This window comes from Amblyomma americanum, chromosome 1 (assembly GCF_052857255.1).
Source record: "Amblyomma americanum isolate KBUSLIRL-KWMA chromosome 1, ASM5285725v1, whole genome shotgun sequence".
NCBI lineage: Eukaryota > Metazoa > Arthropoda > Arachnida > Ixodida > Ixodidae > Amblyomma > Amblyomma americanum.
The window spans coordinates 46549879-46570036 of NC_135497.1; the positions used below are offsets into that span (position 1 = coordinate 46549879).

General features: G+C 43.8%; 1 protein-coding gene across 16 annotated transcripts in view; it reads right to left on the bottom strand.

Moving 5' to 3' along the window:
- Window positions 1-20158, bottom strand: part of LOC144112734 (uncharacterized) — a 72791-nt gene that overhangs the window by 27481 nt on the left and 25152 nt on the right. The window contains exon 3 of one of the 16 annotated variants that reach the window (XR_013310423.1): window positions 16849-16871. The exons of the other annotated variants lie outside the window; for them this stretch is intronic. The gene's annotated coding sequence lies outside the window, so the exon portion shown is untranslated. Of the gene's footprint in view, window positions 1-16848; window positions 16872-20158 lie in introns of those variants that run through there. 16 annotated transcript variants of the gene reach the window in all.

Below are 20158 nucleotides of genomic sequence, written 5' to 3' on the forward strand. Positions count from 1 at the left end.
CCATACAAGGTGTACCATAACTTGATCCAACATTTTTTTCATAATATAAAGAATAAACTCTAAAATAAACTCTGCTTGAAGATTTTGCACTAATACTTGTCTTTTTGATTCTACGAATGTAACATGCAAGTGTCCAATGAAATGACCATCTGCCCATCTTGATCATTGCTCGAAATCAGGGTATAATGCACCATGAAGGGCAGGCTCTGCTTGATTTTTATGATTCCTAATGAAGCAAGTACATGCAACTGTTCTGCTGGCTTGTATGCAGCAGGTTTGCCCAGCTAGGTGAACTGTGGTTTTGCTATAAAAATTAAATGGTACTTGGGAACCGGATAGCTTTCTAAAATGCATTTAACATATATATACGGGCTTTAACAGTGCCTGGTGTAAGCAACATCAGGGGGGGTGACCACAGCGGTGGTCTAGTGGTCTGAGCATCCACCTCGCAAGCAGGAGGTGTGGAGTTCGATCCCTAGTGCCGCCGCGTATCCACCGGTGATACAATGGGTACAAGCTTTAACCTGATCTGGTACTCGGCTTATTTAGCATGAAATGCTTGAGAAATGGGTCGTTTAAATGGCCAGTTTAAAACTTGAAATAAACATGCTGCAATATATGCAAAAAAACTATTTTTGTGCTCTCTCTACATGACATCAGTTAATCATATCATAGTGTTGGTAGTACACAAAATGCATGTGCGGAACATATACATGCACTTCTTTTTGTTCATATCTTACATATGTGCTGTTATGGGCAGTTATGTGCTGGGAAAGAAACAGGAAGTGAGCAATGTTGTGTTACAGCCTTTCTTCTGGTGAAATTTGAATCATGTGAAGTGCAGCTGAAAGAAATTGTTTCATACATAAGTATATTTCATGCAACACAACAAAAAGTGCACAGCCCCATGATAAGTTGTGGTTTAAACTAACAGCGAGCATTTTACTGCTCTATTTGACATATGCTGCAAGTCAGTGATGCTGGAGGCACAAAACTAAATACTGTGAGGTAACTAGAGCCAATATGAGCAATCATGCCTTAAAGAAATATTTTAAATATGCATGTTCCAGAATGAACTAAAGTTATCCTTAGGAGCATTCAGAGGAAGACAGTTTTGCTAAATGCCATTTGCCAGAATAGGCTTTTTATGAAACAGTTGCAAATGTAAAGAATCTGACTTCAAGGCCTTACTATGCATGCTCTAACGGCGAAGTAGTTGCAACAAGCAATTTGTATACCACACCCCTAGTTTTACGGTGGGTCTGTACTGCACAATTTTCATTCAAGGTAGTGAAAAGTATGTGCCATAAAACAGACCTCTGCTTGCTGAAAGCAGCAAATAAATACTGGGTTTTTAAGGCAGGAAAGAAGTTACAAAATTCCTTCTGCAGGTTTTGAACTTATTTGAAAACTATCAATCCCTGACCTGCAATGATTGAAGTTTTAACAAATAACATTTCCATTGTAACATTGGAAACGCTTTCTTATTTGAGGAACGACCTTTGAAAAGCCTGTTTTTCATGGCAACTGTCAAGTAGCCCTGATAAAGAGAAACCAGTCACTACACACAACCAAGCCCCTGTAGCCGGAAAATGGCACATTTTCAACCATATCCTCAGCTTTAAAGTAAGTGTTAAACAATACAAATCTCTTGATTTATTTCTTGATTTACCACTGGCGCATCCATACAAAGATAACAGTAAAAGATGTAGTTATCTGTACATAGTAAGGGCTTAATTGAGAGGTAACTCGCCATACAAGGATTGTATGGTACAGAGAGAGTAGGCAGATGGTTTCTTGACACTCGCAAAGTGAACAAGAGGGAAAACCTCAGCGTGCCTGCCGACGTTTAAAAAAAAAGGACCTGTTTTCGTCTGGAGTCAGCATATCCTGAGGAAACTTAAAATCTCTCAAGTGCAGGGTTGTCCACTCTTAGTGCGAACACGCGAACGCATGGCTCTGCTCTTTGGAGGGCCACTGCTTTCGACATTTCCGCACATCGAAGTGAAGTGACAGATGGCACGAAGCACCACATCCAGGTGCACCTCCTCCAGCTCCATTTTGCAGCGATAAGTGGCTGTGTCGCACGCAGTGGACCTCTAAACACTGCGGCCACATGCTCGCATGTTTGCACTTAAAGTGGCCAGCTTTATACATTCCGTCACTGGCATAATTACTTAAAAAGGCCTTGCACAAGGCAAGAGGTTTTCCAAGCACTTCATATTGCTGACTTATCGTTTCTTTCACCCCAACCCATCATTTCCACCTGAATCCCCCTCCTTTCCTTTTTCCTTTAATTTATCGTTATACCTTTAGCTTAAGCCCTGCACCTCCTGATGTCACTTCTGGGGACCCTTGGCTTCCACCCTCTTCCCTCCTCCTTTCTTTTTGCCTTTTCTCCGAACCCGCCCTCATTTTCTCTTTTTCTTTCACATTATTTTGACTGCCCCTGGTATTTTATTCTGCCATGCTGTTTAACTCCTTTATCCTAGTTTTTATGTAAAGGCAGCCAGCCATACCAAGTCACCTGTTGCAGCTGGACACAAAGCCTTTCAAGCCCACTACCTCTCCATACCCCAGGAATCCTTTTTACTGAGCTGGCCTTTTCTTTTCACAGTTTCGCAGGTCAACCGGTTAATCCTCGTTAGCAGCCATCATGTCTGGACAAGGTTCACATTCCCCATCCTAATGGCCTTCCCATATTGCACCCTCGTCCCACACACCAGGCCTTTCTCCTCGAAGTGAAAACCTTGCTTAAACCCCACCAATGATGAAGGCTTTTCCAGAAGACAATTCCTCTTGTCGAAATTTCGCAAGCCCCCTGAGGCTTTTCCCTCCCTTATTAAGTTTGTGAGATACAAGGGATAGGTGTTCAAGCAGCCATACCACACTAAAACACATTTTTTAGTGACACGAAAGGCTCAGCACCTTTAGTCCTGACCATTCTGAATCATGCTTTGGTGGCTTAGTGTGTAAAAATACTGGACATGACAAAAACAGCTAATTAGTGAGGGCTATTATTTGCTATAGGTGAAATTATAACATTCTCTTACAATAGTGAAAAGAAACCACCATCATTGACATCAATGTACAATTTGGTTGTAACATAGGGCTCTAATATGACAATCTAGTTAAACGTAAATTCCCTTTTTGCACTTCAAAACTGCATGCATTATTTCTAGAAAGCACAAGAACAGAAGTTCATACATAGTGCCAAAGAAAAGAGTACATAATAGTACAACTTATGAGGTGTTTATCAGCAACTGCAATGAGCAAGGCTATGTAACTGGTAATCCAGAGTTGCAGAAAATCAGAAATAACTGCAATTCAATTGAGACGTTGTCTGAGATCTGAGTGGAATGGCTGCCATTACTTTAGAAACAAAATGATATGGTACCAATCATACCTGAAACAGAATAGCTTCACCCTTTGCAAGTCCCGCACTATACCATGTACCAAGATAGTGCTAAAAGTAGCCTGAATCTTTCAACCAACTGTAAGCATGTGAAGTAAAATAGGACAAGTTTGATGGTTACATGGTTTCACTTCTTAAGTATAGACACCAAATTTTTGCTTGCGTGTTCTCTACTTTCAAACGATGCATTAGACATTTGTATACATGGAGTACTCTGTGGTATTCGTGTACGACTGCTAAATAATTTATAATTGAATTTCTTCTGAACGCTCTTTCGGTTTCATCAGTCGAACGATAACTATGATGCATAGTTGATCTTTAGGTCACATGAGGCATAAAAACTGGGGTATATAATTGCAGACACATCAGTTTGTGTCATTCCAGGTATTGGAAGAGGCTGTTTTATATGTCGTAGTGAATTAAAATTATGTATTAGCAAATATGTTTTTCTAGTGCATGACGTGACCAAAACAATAACTTGACATCACAGTCGTCGTCCAGTTGACGAAATCGAAACAGCATAAGAGAAGAAATTCAATCATAAGTTATTTAGCTGTTGTAGGCAAGTACCACCCAGTAACCCATGTATTCTAATGTCTAACACATCGTTTGACAGAAGAAATTGCACATTAAAATTAGGTGTTCATAGTCCTTTTAGCAACCAATGATAAGGCATGAGGTCATTATTCAAATTTTATTTGCCATGCTGTGATATTGGGCCAGTTGAGTGATTTTCACAATTCCTGACAGTTCATGCTTCTTGCTCATTCCATTCACCTGATATTTATTTTGTGCGGGGACCTTTTCTGGCCACTGCCTGTGCACAAACATCAAGGCATCAGTCACCAAGAAAGATGGGTGTTAAGACTGATTGAGAACAGAACAAAAAATTTAAAAAAAGCACAAGTGTTTTGTTTTGCTCCCAGAAGGCTACAGAATTCATTTATGGTTTATGGATGTTCAACATCACAAATCGACTCAGGCTATGAGGGTCGCCGTAGTGAAGGGCTTCGGAAATTTCGACCACCTGGGGTTCTTTAACGTGCACTGACACCGCACAATAAAGGCGCCTCTAGACTTTGACCTCCATCGAAAATCGACCACCACGGCCGGGATTGAATCTGCGTCTTTCCGGTCAGCAGCCGAGTGCCATAACCACTGAGCCAATGCGGCGGCTCTACAAAACTTCTTTCGGGCTGAGATGAATGCTTGAAATATCATCATGAAGAGTATCATGTGCGGCCACAGAAAAAATCACTGCATTTTTCATTTTTTCTATCAAACGAACAGGCAATTACAGTCAATGATTCTTAAATTAGCTATGGTTTAAAGGTTTAATGTCTATACTTTGAGTAACTAAAAGGGAGGAAGTTATTCTAGTGCCCTTCTCCCTGGCATTGGACTGACTGGTGGCTCCACTCTAAACTGTGATCAGCCCTCAATGCACTTCCATGTCAAAGTACTAAGAAGTAACAGCATCCAGCATGATGTTGCACTTGTTTGACATCAATCTATCCCCTGGCACTTCGAGGTTCCTGGACACATTAAATATCAGCCAATCTGCACTGTACATGAAGTTCGTCATGGTGTGGTGCATCTTGACAGAAAGCATGATAACTAAGTGGATAAGATAAGTCTGTGGGGAAAAGGGGGCCACAGCTGGCACAGGACAGGAACAACCGGAGAGGCATGGGAGATATGTTTGTCCTGCAGCGGATGTAGTCAGGCTGCTGCTAATGATGATATTGAGAAACACTGTAGTATTGGCCCGGGGTGGCCAAGTGAAAGGAGCCATGACTCAGTGGCTTGAAAATGACGTAAGAGGATTCACTGGACAAAGAACAGGAATTTATAGACTGAATGACCCTTATGTCTTACGAGTGCATGCACCTGAGAGGTGATTGCAGCTGTGGACGCAGCTGTCCATCGAAGTTTTGAGTCTGTTGAGATAACACGTTGGGTAAGCTATTCCCTGTTTTGCTGCCGAAGGAAAAATCGTCAGCGAATGGAGTTGCTTTGCTGTTCATTGTCAATATCTACTGCTCAAAGTAAAGAAAACTAGCGTATAAGAAATACAGCATTTCATATTATGCTTTGATCAAATGCAGTGAGAATGAAACAGACTAGAGACTTGTCTTATGCTGTTTGCATTCTTTACTTTGCACGAGGGGAAAATAAATTTGTGTAGAGTTGACCTACTGCTTGCCACTGTCCTAGAAGAAATGAATCCGGGTCTCAGAAAATCTACCGAGAATACTGATGCTGCATGTGCATTTCTCTGAACTGTTCTGAAATATGCACATGTTACCAATTTTTTTACAACCTGATAACTGTAATCTTTGCAAGACATATGAGGTTGATGGACTGGGAAAAAAGTCAGGAATGGTACCTTTGGTGCTTGGCACCTGGACAAACAACTGGCCACTGGGTGTCCCCAGGGGCTCTGCTACCAGGCGCCTTAGCAACAGTAGCCGATTGCCCAGATCCAAATGAACCATGTGAATGATTACCGAAAAGTTGAGTTTATGGACAGCAGATGCATGAACACAAAACAGCTTTCAAACATTACTTCAGTGGGATGAATGGGTCCAAGCCTCTAAACTATATCTGGTAGTACACAAATTATCACAACATCTCTTGCGCAGAATCATCCAAAGACACATTCGACATGCAGTACGAACGTGGACAGTTTGTGTTTAATTGAATCCAAAAGTTTACGCTGATCGACCAATGTTACTTCAAATAGAGACAGAAAGCGCATTCACATTGTACTGATGTTATCGTGAACATGCGACGAGATCCAGGGTTATAATAAAAACAAAAAACCGCTTTCAAAATTTGAGAAAATGCTAACCTTCTCACAAGTTCGCTGAACCGGAGACGTTGCCGTGCGGCTGCCGCCAAAGTCCCTCGCAATGCACAGAAACAATAAAAATGCAGTGCCGCTGACTTTCCTTGAACAATTTCAGTCGATTAAACTTCCAACTGTTGGCACCGACCCCACAATACACCTCTGCAAGCATGTCTAGAAGTTTGGCGCGCAGCCATGCCATTTGCCATTTCCAGAGCTGCAAGGGAAATTCATAGCGCCATTCGCGTATTTGCGTCCATGCTCACGTCGCTAACGTTGCAAAGGCGCACAACGGCAAAAACATATAAGAAGTATTTAATCTTACGGTAGCTTTTTTTCGCTGACAACCTGAATGGTTTGGTATATGAAATTTTTTCTTTTCCTGTCGAAATAACGCAAGCGTTATTTCAACCCATGACGTCGCATCCGGGTTGAAGACGTCACGTCCGGCAATTATTTTGTTGTTTGAGCAATGCCTCCTGAAGAACAACATGCCTGAAGCATCAGGGGGTTTTCTGCCCACCATAGAGCACTCGTCAGCCATATGGCAGTGCTGTCCGATGACCCTCTAGCCGACGACACGGAGACGGCACAGAATTTTCTTGTCACTGCCATTACAGCAAAAAGTATGCCTTTTGGAGTGTTGTTTCTTATATGATTTGCGTGGTGTGTTTAGTGTTACCGTATAAGAAGTGACGCATCAATGACTGTAGTTGCTGGAGGGAGTAGCAAGCGAAAATGCATTGCTGTTGCGTTCCGTTTTGATTGTCCAGTCAGCGGAACGGCGGAGCGGAAGCCTGGCGTTTCGTACAATGAAATTCCTGCCGACTTAGAACTCCGAGAAAGACAGGTCAAGATAATTTGAAGAAGAATCTGGCAGGCAAACACAACATCAAATAATTCTGCAGTTCGCAGCTTGCATTTCCAGACAAGGAAATACTACTGTAGACAGTTTGACTGACCACCAAGACTGGAGTGGACTCTTTTACCCGATCTCAGTGCTCCTAAGAGTGTTACAGGGTCTCAAGAAGCTCATCAATATCATGCTCAAAGACAGAACGCAACTTCAAAGGCCACTGGACACATGCTTGCTCTACAGTGTGAATAAAATCGTGGGTTTGCCTGTCCTGACCTGTAAGAGAACAAGGACTGCGGCATATTATATGCAAGAATTTCATCAAACCATTGCTAACAAACCATGCACTTGACATAACAGGCAAGAACGCAGTTAGGAAGATGTACAAGAAACCTCTTTCTCTAAAATTCTTGAAACTGCAGTATAAGAAATGATTTCCGCTGCCTTCATTGCACCGACGCATGCCATTTTTCCTTGTAAGTGTGCAAGTGTCTGTGCCTTCAAGCGCAGTGTTTTAATTTGCACAAGTCGCTCACCATGTCTGATACTCCCCTTGTTCCACTTGTCATTTCATCAACGCACGTGCTTGTCATTTGAAGAAATCCAGTCAATCAGGCCTGCTGTACGTGTTACTCCCGTCACTGTGCGCATGTGCATCACACAGGTACCTAGTAAGCTGTGTTTCTAGCAAAAAGAATAGAGAAGACGGGCATGGATTTACTTGAAATTTGTCAACGCTATTCAAGGAGGTACCGTTCGGCGAAAGCTCGTCGGAAAAATGACCAGAAACAGCTAGCACAGCTAGGCTGCCTTGACCTCCAAGATCTGCTTCACCCGATCGAAACGTCTCTCCCAATGCTCCGCAGCAAGATTTTAACAGACGTGCGATTCGCAAAGTTCTAAGAACAAGATTAAATATGAGGGTTGTGCCCCTGCAGGCCAGCGCCTCCCCGCGGCGTTTCAGCTTCCATCCATTGAGCGCCATATGAAGCCAACTGCGTGCCGCTGACACCAACGACCACCAAAATCCTGAAACACTTGGAAGAATTTTCAAGCAGCAAATCGCAAAGAAGTCTTACCATGAACCTGCTCTAGGAAATCGTTGTTTCAGAGAACAAATCGTTGCATGTATACCCACAGGCGACCTGTGAATTAGCGCAGAAATGTTGCCCATGCGATTCAACTTGACCGCTTAGGTTTTCATTACGACGCCTCAAACAGTCTCTCAACTCCTCCATGTGTAGGTCAAAGAAGCAGAGAAGGTATGGCACGTGTTATTTAATGAAATGATGACAGTTATTTGCTAAAAGGTTATAGTTTATAGGGGTTTAACGTCTTAAAGCGACTCAGGCTGAGGGACGCCGTAGTGAAGGGCTCTGGAAATTTTGACCACCTGGTGTTCTTTAAGGGAGCTGCTGACGCCAAGTTCATGGGTTTGATCCCGGCGGAGGGGGTCGAATTTTGATTGAGGTGAAATTCTAAAGGCCCATGTACTGTGCTATGTCAGTGCACGTTAAAGAACCCCAGGTGGTCAAAATTTCCGGAGCCCTTTACTACAGTGTTCCTCATAGCCGGAGTTGCTTTGGGACATTAAACCCTCATAAATCAAACCATTCTTTTTTGTAATAATATGTAAGGCATTGTTACACACAGATTACTGTGTGGTATGCTCCTACGGCTGCTAAATAATTTATAACTGAATTTCTTTCTCGTGCTGTCAGTTTCAACAGCTGAACTATGACTGTGACCTTAAAGAGAGATTGCAGGTCATGTGAGGCATGAAAAACTGCAATATAATTGGTGCTACTACATTTGTTGTCATTCCTCTTGAGGAAGGCTGGCTTCAGCAGTGCAGTAAATTAAAACGATAAAGCAGCAATTATATCACAGTTTTTGTATGCCTTGAATGACCTAAAACCTCTCTTTGTCGTCACAGCTCTCATTCGGCTGTTTAAACCGAAACAGCGTGACAGAAAAATTCGATTATAAATTATTTAGCGGTCGTAGGCGAATACCACATGGTGATTCATGCATGCTCTATGCATGCATCGCACAGTACACGAGCCCCTAGAATTTTGCCTCCATCAAAATTCTAGAGGCTCGTGTACTGTCATGTCAGTGCATTGTAAAGAACCCCAGGAGACGAAATTTCCAGAGCCCTTCATTATAGCATCCCTCATAGCCTGAGTCACTTTGGGACGTTAAACCCCCATAAGCCATAAACCTTTCAACAAGGAACTGTCATCATTTCTTTAAATAACTAGTGCCATCTCCGCTTCTTTGACCTACACATGGGCACCGCCATATTGCTGCACTGCAGCTGCACTTCCATTTCGGCGAGTGCAAGCCAGCCTGGAACTCGTGCTGCACTTCTTGAACTAGTGCAGAAAGTGCAGTCAAATGGAAGAGACTATGATTATGTGGCCACTTCCTTTGCATTGGGTGGGTGACAGTTTTTTGTCCTAGCCATTACATAGAAAGAAGAAACAAAAAGGAAACGTGGAAACATTCCCTATTAAGAAAACAGCTTCCACTTGTAGTCCCAAAATGAACAAAGCCTGCCTGAATATTGAACCAAGCAACTAGGCTGTCATGGATCTAGCAAATTATAATTTTGAAAGTGGGCCTCCTGCTGTGAAACTGGCAACGTTTGTGCCCCTAGAGGCAAGCAGTGGCGAGTGGCGAGAAGTCACAGACGAATGTAGATAGGAGAGGTAGCTGAACAAGGAAGTAGTTCCCATAATTGAATACACAGAAAGACAAGGACGAGACATGTTTACGTTCTTTCTTCTATGTTTGTCAATTTGCTTTCACAAGTTAGGAGTAGATGTTTGTTGTAGTTTTACTTTTTGAGGAAAATGGGGAGGCAGTTGTTCATCAGGAGACATGCAGCCCAAAAGACAGAGCACAGGAGTGACTCACACATCATTAGTGTTTGCATTTTGTTCCTACTGCTCTGTGTGCTTGCACCATTTGTCCCCAAATGGGGCATTGACATGATGTTATGTGGTGCTATGCTGGTAAAGCATGTGTGCTGCATGCATATGGGTGTGTGGCATTCAGATTCAAGCACCAACACACAGCTTCTAGAGCAGTAGGAATTATGGGGGCAAAACAACCTCAAGGATGTGGATGAGTAGTTTAGCTCTTCAACACGATAGCAAGGCAGACGAGTTGGTGATACATAATTAAAAATTTAACAGTGCCGAAAATGGGGACTTCAAGGTTAGTAAACACAGGAGAAGCGCAGGCAAGTTGATGATACATATTTAAAAAATTAACAGCGTGGAAAACGGGGAATTCAAGGGTAGAAAACACAGGACAAGCGCTTGTCCTGTGTTTTCTACCCTTGAAGTCCCCGCTTTCCGTGCTGTTATGTTTTTAGCTCTTCAGTTTGCTTTTTCTGAAAAAATTCTGTGCCAGGAGGTTTTAATACATGTCAGCCCACCCCTCATATAATACTCCCTTGTGGGCCTTTGAGGTACAATTAAAAAAAAGTAATGCCCTTTCAAAATGTATAATTTGCAACTTTGGTGCAAGGTTTTCGGTGGCCCCTTCAGGGTGTTTGCCCAGAGCTTGTAGCGATTGCTCAATGTCACTTGGTCCTAAGAACCAGACCATCAACCAATTGCCCTTGTGCCTCTTGATGAGAAAATCTGAGGTAAAAATGACAATTTACCACAGCTGTGAACAGTAATGAGCTGGATGTATTGCCAAAGAGAATCAAGGTCATCTACTTGACCGTGGTAAGAATTTTGGGTTGGTTAGAGCATAGAAGGCTTAACATAATCTTCCATATCTTAATAGATGTGGCATTGTCGGCATGTGTAATTAAAAATTTGTTTAAATGTGTGTGGCTGGTGAGCTGTCAGCTCGGGCATGACAAAGTTGTAAGCTCAACAAGAAGTACCTGTGCTGTTTAAGCTCAGGGCAAGAGCTTTGAGCGAGGCCACTGCACTACGTCCTTGTACATTTGGATTTCGTGGTGCTCCAACTTCCTCCTTCCACCACCTCTATTAGGAATTTCGCCACGGGGCCAAGCGAAAGTGTTGTGGTGTAATTAAAGCAGTGGCATGGCCATAATGTCCTTCCGAAAAGCACTGCGTAAGGCTTGTTTGCTGGATTGGCCTCGCAGTCAGAACTGAGGTGAGTTATAAGTGGGCCACTGTGGAAAAAGACAGTAGAGCAGCGGAAAACATGTCTTGAATGGTGGAGAGCTATAGTTTGGAGGCAACCTTTGATGCCTGTGTTGCCATTGTGGTAAAAGTTATCTGTGAGACCATCAAGGGCAGCACCTGTTCTGAACGCATCGCATAGCAATAGATTAGAACTTCAATTTTATAGCTGGGTGATGGGCATATGAATGCAGGAGGTGTATGAATCGGTTCAGACTTCACACTGAGACGCATCAAATTCAGCAACCTTAGCACTCACAGGTACAGTAAAACCTCATTAAAGCGTACCTCGTGGCACTGCGGAAAAACTATGTGCAAAGCGGCAATATTGTCATGAAGACGACGAAGCTGGCAGTGGTGCGGGAATGGAAAGGTCGCGTTATAGGCGAGTGGCCATAAAATCATCTCACTGCCATCATTCGTCACCACTTATTATTCGGCTGGTCGCTACGTAGCATTTGATGTGAGATGCGGGGTATCATCCCCATTCTGGATATTCAGAGTCTTCCGCTGGCCGTGTGCACCTGGTAAGCCCCGCCCGGCTGTGCCCCAGCTCTGCGGGCCTGAACCGACCTCGCTGCTCACCCCAGCCCCGTCCTCTGCTCTGACCACAAGACATGTTGACATGACTACGCTGTGGCGACCCGAGACACCGCCCACATGTGAGGACACCACCCCCCTGCCCATGCCATTCGGTGCGTCCAAGGGCTTGGGCCGTTGGCTCCTGGCAACCTGTGATCTGGAAGCTTCGTGGACCAGGATTCATTCACACATATCTTTCATCGTGGCGGCCAGCACTTCCCCCCATGCCATTTCTGTTGTACCGTCCTCTGAACCCATCTCCACCGAGCGCATCTCTCTGTCGGTGTGTTCTTCTAATCACTATCGGGACGATCGCTCGGCAGCCCCGGCTAGTGTCACGAAAACGACAAAGCTGGCAGTGCCGCGGGAATAGAAAGGTCGTGCTATATGCGAGCGGCCCTTAAAATCATCTCACTGCCATCGTTTATTGCCGCTTATTATTTGGCTGGTCGCCACGTAACAATATGCCCAAACTGTAAGCAGCCTGAGTATATCTGTTGACCTGGTAAAAGATGATACCTGAGGCATTTCAAAGAATGTGCAGGTGAAGCCTTTTGATCACATCGCTACTAGCGCATCCTCGAAGGCATATAAGCCATGTCCAGTGTCCCAGCTGCTCTATTAGGCCATATTTGAGTGAACAAGCAAGTGTCTAGCACGCATGCATTTTTTTCCAACTGTACATGGTTAGCTGTCTTCAGCTTCCATGTAGGCGTTACTTTCATTGAATGGCGCTTTGCCAATGATGGAAGCAACAGTGTCGATACCAAACTGTGCTGAAGAAGTCTTGGACTGCAGTGTCTAACACATCACCAATCATGCAAAAAAAAAATGAGTCTTCACAATGCCTCCTCTGCAACAAAATACCTCCTGTAAACAGGAGGTATTTAGGAATACCTGCTCTATTCCGAAGCCTGGATTGGGAACAGTTGGGGATGAGAGTTAATGGAGAACACCTTTATAATCTGCGATTCACAGGTGATATAGCTAAGTCACTCAGGAGATGAACTGCAAAGTAAGATCAGTGAGCAGAATGGTGGGTCTAAAAAATTAAAGGAGTATAGACACCTAAATTTCGAGTGCTTGTTTGTAATGATGCGTGAGGCATTGTTAAACATGGATTACCACCTGGTATTCTTCAATACCCACAAAATAATTTATAATCTCATTTCTTTCTCGTTCTGTTTCGGTCTCAGTTTTAACAGCCGAATGAGGACTGTGACGCCGCGTGCCTACAGGTCACGTGAGGCATGAAAAAACTGCAATATAATCGCTGCTTCCACATTAGTTGTCATTCCGGCTCTTGAGAAAGACTTGCTTCAGCACTGTAGTAAATTATATCAAAAGGGAGGATTGTGGGACCAGTTGGTTCATGATTCAGGACTGAAAACGGTGAGAAAAATGGGACAAGACAGAGAGAAGCAACACACACAGCACCGATCAGTGCTGTGTGTGTTGCTTCTCTTTATCTTGTCCCGTTTTTCATGCCGTTTTCGGTATTGAGTAAATTATAACGATTAAGCAGTGATTATATGGGTGTTTTTCCATGCCTCACATGACAGAAAAGCACTCTCTGACGTCACCGCCATTGTTTGGCTGTTGAAACCGAAACAGCATGACAGAAAAAATTATAAATTATTTAATGGAAGTGGGCAAATATTACATGGTGATTCATGTGTAGTAGTGTTCTCCACATCATTGTAGAGAAGAAAACTTGCCACCACAATTACGTGCCTATACTCCTTTAACATGAAGAAAACCAAATGGAAAATGCTCTTGGCCATTCCCTTCATGCAAATGCTGAGTGTATAATATTTTGTTACGTGGTGGCCGGACAGAGAGGCGCGATGAACGATGGCAGGGATATGATTTGCATGGAGAGAATGGCCGAGTGCTCTGTACCGCACCACGGCCAGCTTTGTCGTCTCAGTCACAATATTCCTTTTCCCCATAAACATTGTCACATATAAGAAACTGGGTTGTGTATCATCGTTTGCGTAAGAACGTAAGGACACCGACAAGTTCGCTAGGCATCCGTTGACCACACGTCATACATGGCAAAATAACTTTTGAAAAGTAATTAAATTTCATTACTAGTTACTTTCCTAGAAATCTCACAGCAGTAATTAAATTACATCACAAATTTTGCTATCAAAAAGTAATGACATGACATTACAATTACCTGCCTTAAGTAATAAACATTACTTCTTGATTTTGATGCTAAAATGTTGCGCATTGCATAGATTGTGCAAAATTTCTAGTTTTTGTTTGCACCGCCACTGAGCTTGAAAATGGGCGTTGGAAATTTTGCCCCTTAAGTAAATTTGATTAGCCACTTTGCTGATATAGATGGTCTTTCTCATATCAATCTTTAATCAGAAGTACATCATTCAATGTGTAATATCGTCCCACCATCCTGGTTTTGAAGAATTTGTCACCCGCGTAAACAGCGGGAGTACATTGAGTGCTTATCCACGCATCACCCAGAAGTGCACAGGGGCACAGGTTACTGATTGCGCGCTTTTAAGCCAAAAGCCTTAAGTGGCACATTAACGTCAATACCTGGCATTGTTGTCGATGTCCAGGAAAAGTGGTCCACAACCCCCAGTGACATCAGCAAAGAGAAAAATTTCTTCCGAGGGTGCAGAGAATTGAACCAAGGGCCTTCAGATTGTGAGGCGATCGCGCAAACCCATGGGCTACAAAACCGCATTGCTTCGTGGCGAGTAATGATTCATTTAATGTATGTGTTGCCCTAAGACTGTATGCTAATGACTAGGTGTGTCACTAGAAAAGAAGGAAGCAATATAAATTAAAAAGTGAATGTTTTTCGCCTTCAAAGCATGGAAGTAGTAATTTATTCTTGCTTTGGGGGTCGCCGCGGTGGCTCATCGGTTATATGGTGCTCAGCTGCTGACCCGAAAGACTGGCTTGATCCCGGCTGCAGCAGTCTCATTTCGGTGAAGGTGAAATGCTATAGGCCCGTATACTGTGCGATGTCCGTGCACGTTAAAGAACCCCAGGTGGCCAAATTCCTGGAGCACTTCACTACGGCGTCCCTCATAGCCCGAGTCTATTGCTTTGGGACGTTAAACCCCATAAACTGCATCTTTGCTGTGTATATTCTCATCTCCACAAACGCGTGGCCGAAGCATTGCAGAAACGAGAAGCATGGACTCGGTATGCAGCAAAAGTAATATCGCTAGTAATTACTTTTCCATGAAATCATGCTGGAAAGTGGTTCATTACATTACTAAATTACCAGGCAACAAAAGTGACGAATTACATTAGAAATTACCAAGAAAAGTAATTTAATTACTGTAATTTTACTAGAGCAATTTAATTGCTGGCTAGTCTGCCACACACAGATTTCAAGGTGATTGCACACTGCTTTTCAATGAATGTGATATCCTGACATGGTAGCTTCTGCAAATGGTACGAAACAAGGCATTTTGCATTTTTAAGGCAAAGGTTTGTGCCACCTTCCCTTTTATTTTGTTGTCTCGCCCCACCCCTTTTTTCCCCCTACAATTTTTTTTGGATGTTATGAATGCAATCTTTTAGCAACAAGCTTGAATTAGCCCCTATGAAAAATTTTTTTTGCTGGTCTGCACATGACTGTTCCTATGTCCAGGTTTTGCGCCATTTCCTAGTCCCTGGCATCTATTGGCACTTTCACTTCATTATTAGAACTTTTGTGAATGTGGTGGCACAAATTTTGAAAAGTTCCTTTTCTAGCACTTGCAAGTTGTTTCCATATTTTTGTTTCCCATGAAGGTGAAGAGTTATGGCATGTACAATCACTCAACTATTTTTTACCGTTCTCAGATACTTTGTCCCGTTACACTTGTGCATTCTGGAAGAGCCGCAGCTGCTCTTAAGATGCTTTGTGTCCTTGCCTTTCTGCAGGGCAGCAGCGGCGTCTTTTTCGCAGCGCTCAGGTGCATTAGGGCAAAGCATCCAAAAAAATGATGACTAGCTTGGCTACCATTTTCTCTTGGTCTCTGAATGCATCATATGATCAGAATTTGGCAAAATTATGGACATGTATACCAGGGAATCGCTTCAAAAAGTTATCCAGGATTTGTATTGTGAATAAAAATAGCACAACAAGCATAATTTTTCGTTTTGTGATACTGCAGATTACACGAACCAAGAACAGAACAGCAAGGTTCTACTGTATTTCTTTGAAGGGCTGTGACTGGTTTAAAGGGTGTCTAGCAACCTATAATTGTCTAGAGGAATTTCGATAACCTGGAACATTCGGGGAATTGTGAGGGATACCATGAAGAAAGTGGTCAAGTCTGGGAAAAGGACAGACTGAAATTAATTAACCGAGGTCTGCTGCGAGTTTTAACGATACTGCGAGTGTCCAGCACATGGTCCTTTCTTATTGGCATGACATATTTTTGCTTCTAACGAGTATTAGGCATGGCAGCCTATCTGTTCTAGCTGTCCTTTTCTTGCCTTCAATTAAGTTAGCATTGTATATACTGGTTGGTTCTGGAGATTACCACACTCCTCATTAAATTTGGTCTGGTGCATATGAATAGACACAACTACGTTCAAAAGAATTTTCTGTGGAATAAGCCGTAGTCATAGTAATGTGCAGAATTCATGCACTTTCAGTATACTGATGCGAGGTGCCATGCCACTCCAGCGTGGCATCAAAATCGATCTGTAAATCTTGCTCTCAGGCCCCGTCAATCTTGTAGGCTGTTGCAGAAACAAATAGAGGCTAGTTTCTCTGCGATTCGAGCTGTGATGACGAGGTCGTAAAAAGCTGTTACTTTTTGTCGAAAGCACTTGGTGCTTGTCCTGTGGCATTGCTGCAATCGAAAGCGATGCTAGTGTGCCTTCATTGGAAAGGCAGTAAAAGGCAGTGCTTCTCAGTGAAGAGCAAACCAACCTTTGTCAGCCCTCTTTTTCAAGGGTTCCTTCTTGAAAGCCTGATTCATTCTTTTGCAGTACAATGAGCAGTGTATGGAGCTCCTGAAAGCATGCAGTGTGTTCCGTTTAGATATTTTCTAGAATTTTCTCAAAGTAGAGTTGTTTGTTTCTTTTGTGAAAGCACATAGAATGTCAGCACATATGGCCACCACTCTTATGAACCAATAAAAGAAAGCAAAAACTTGTGAGCACAGTTTTAACAAACTTCCAAATCTAAGACTCCGGATCAGCCAGGCACTTTTCATCTAGTGAGAAGGGAAACAGCTGCTGAAATGCCTGCACAGATTCCTAGTTGAAATGTGCCAGCATCTGTGGGTCTGTTACGGCCAGGGATTCCAGTGTGGTGAAACCCATACACAAGAGTTAAGCGGGCCATGTCCCGTCAAGAATGCTGCATCTGGAGCAGCATTCCACAGCTGGAGGTGTCACAAAGGAGTGTGGAAGGCGTCGTCTTGTTAATGCTCTCATTCTTGTTGTAGCTTATGCTCCTGTTCAGCGATTTTTTGTGTCATTAATGTTTCTCAACAATGCCACATCACGTCATACGCCTTCTCAGTGTCTGAACTGTGACAAGAACATCGCCACCGCAGCCGTGGGCTCGTGCTTGAGTGCTCGCGTCGGCTACGGGAGGTCGTGGGTACGATTCCCGCGGCCTCTGGTCTACCAGCCAATTAATCCAATTGGAACAGGCGGTTCCCCGGCCTAGTGTCGGCTCTCCAGGGGTGCACTGCGTAAGAAGGATAGCCTGCGCCGCAAAATTAACGTCAAATGCGGCCACAAGAACGTCTCCACGTGGTTAAAACCCGCAGTCCAAAACTCTCGCCTTGTGCCAGTTACAAAACTTACAACGTTCACCTCTCTAGCCTCAAGAGATGTGCCATAGCACTCACCGCTCACAAACCCCCTTCGAGCGAAGTGCAGCGGTATTTGCTTGCTACCGTTGTGGCTGGCTCACACGCATCGGCAGGTGTGCATGACGGGTTAAAAAAAAAATGGGCTTCTACTGCACGAGGTGGATTTAGGGTTGCTTGATGGCGGAACTTATCTCTGATCTGTCAAGGGAATGGTTTGGGCGAAGACCCTTCTCCCAAGCATCTCACCTTTGATGAGCAGAGCACCATGGCGGGGGAATCTTAAAACCGGTGGGCACCCGGTGGCACTGGGAATCGAACACAGCACCTCCCAAATGTGAGGCGGATGCTCTACCACAAGGCCGCGCATCGGTGCTATGATCTTCGCCAAAAGGCAGAGAAGTGAAAAGCCAAAAGACTGTCGTTCGGTAGCTTACAAAGTCAAGCTGTCATGTTTTTTCCTGAACACAGTTATGGCTCAGACTAATTGTACCATTCTACATGATTATCCCTCCTTCATTGAGATGCTCAATAAGCTTTTTCTTCTAACTTTTCTCAGCTGCTGAGGGCCATTATTGCCAGAGGGGTATGCAAGGTGTTTACTGTACACAGACGGAAATCATTTAATTCAAACCTGCCGCGGTGGCTCAGTGGTTATGGCGCTCGGCTGCTGATCTGGAGTTCCCAGGTTCGAACAAGACTGCGGCGGCTGCGTTTTTATGGAGGCAAAACGCTAAGGCGCCCGTGAGCTGTGCGATGTCAGTGCACGTTAAAGATCCCCAGGTGGTCGAAATTATTCCGGAGCCCTCCACTATGCCACCGCTCTCTTCTTTCACTCCCTCCTTTATCCCTTCCCTTACAGCACCATTCAGGTGTCCAACGATATATGAGACAGATACTGTGCCATTTCCTTTCCTCAAAAAACCAATTATATATGTTTAAAAACTAGCACTTCGCTCCCGTCAAAATCGTATATTTCCCTGCGACAAAGCTGCCGGTAATACAAGCATACGCAGGTCGTACTGCTTACCTGCCCTGATCGATGAAGCATGGCAAAGCAGCGTGCTGCATGCGGCAATCATGGAGAACCACTCGTCTACTACCCCTGTCACACAGTGCTTTCGAAGTGCAGTTTCTCTCCCCAGCTGCGCTCCTGTTCCTGCCACGACATGGGACCAGCGTATTTTAGCACATGCAGGGACGATAGAGTGGAAACTATGAGGCACCACTATTATTGCTGTCAGTGCTGATGAGCAGTAGCATAAGAATGAATAGACCCGTACCAACCCATCTGGTCAGACTCTCTTTATTACGAACTCTGCATAAAGAACTATTTTTCGGTCCCCTCACCCTTTGTTTCTAATAGCATAGTTTGAACAAATTTTAGGTTACTTAATGTGATGAAAGTATAGAGGCGTCGAATGCCTGACCATTGGTATGTGGCCATATATATATTTCCCACCCATGGCGGGCACACAATTTTTCCCTAAACGTAATGACCGTTGGATACATTGTCTTCATCTTCAAAAGACTTGTCGCAAATCTCAAAAGCTTATTATAGCGAAAATTTATATATAAGACTGCTCAGAGGGAGCACGGCTACAAAACCACCGCCGCACACACACGTTCACTCTTGGCGCTCTTCAGTTCCAATAGATTGACCGAAAGTTTGAGCTATAAAAGCGAGCACGAAACAACGAGAATTCACAGTGTGAGCATGTGTTTGAGGAAGGATCGCACATAAAAGGTTTTACCACTAAACGCACTCATCATAGTGCTTGCATGCGGCACAGCGAAATGGTGATATCGATATGGAATTCGGCAGCTGGCGCTTCTAGCCCTCGCAATGAAGAGGAAGTATTAATTTTTTCCTTTGCATAACAAACATCCAGTAGAACCCGCTGTTAGTGTTCGCGGTTGCTCCGTTTTTCCCGGTAAGTTTTTTTTTTTCATATGAGCCAGATAGTCCAGCTGCCACAGAAGCCCTTACAACTGAAACTCGATCGCCTATATCTATTGCATAATGCAATTGTTGCATAATTCCCTTGTCGTACGTCGCGAAAGTCATCTCACGATGGTAGTTAACACCGTCCCAGAATTCGTTCAATGCGCGCGTAATGGCGACGCCGGCCAGAAAAAGCAAGACTATACACGTTCTCTATATAAGCACTTGTTCGCCGCTGCGTTCGGCGACATCTGGAAGCACCCAGGCCAACGCCAACACACTTACAGACTATGTGATTTTTTGTGCGTCTGTTGGCACAGTTACACCGATGCTGCGACGCTAGCGCAAACGACAGCACAAAAACGAACCTATGCCGCGGCAGACTGCACAAACAGCGCTGTACGAAATGCACTTGCATGGGTTCGCTCCGACAATTTTGTTTCTGCCATCCGCTTTATTCTTGTCGCTTGCACCTTAGAATACACAATTTCTGGATTCCAATATAGCAATGATTCTATCGGATAATTGCGGCC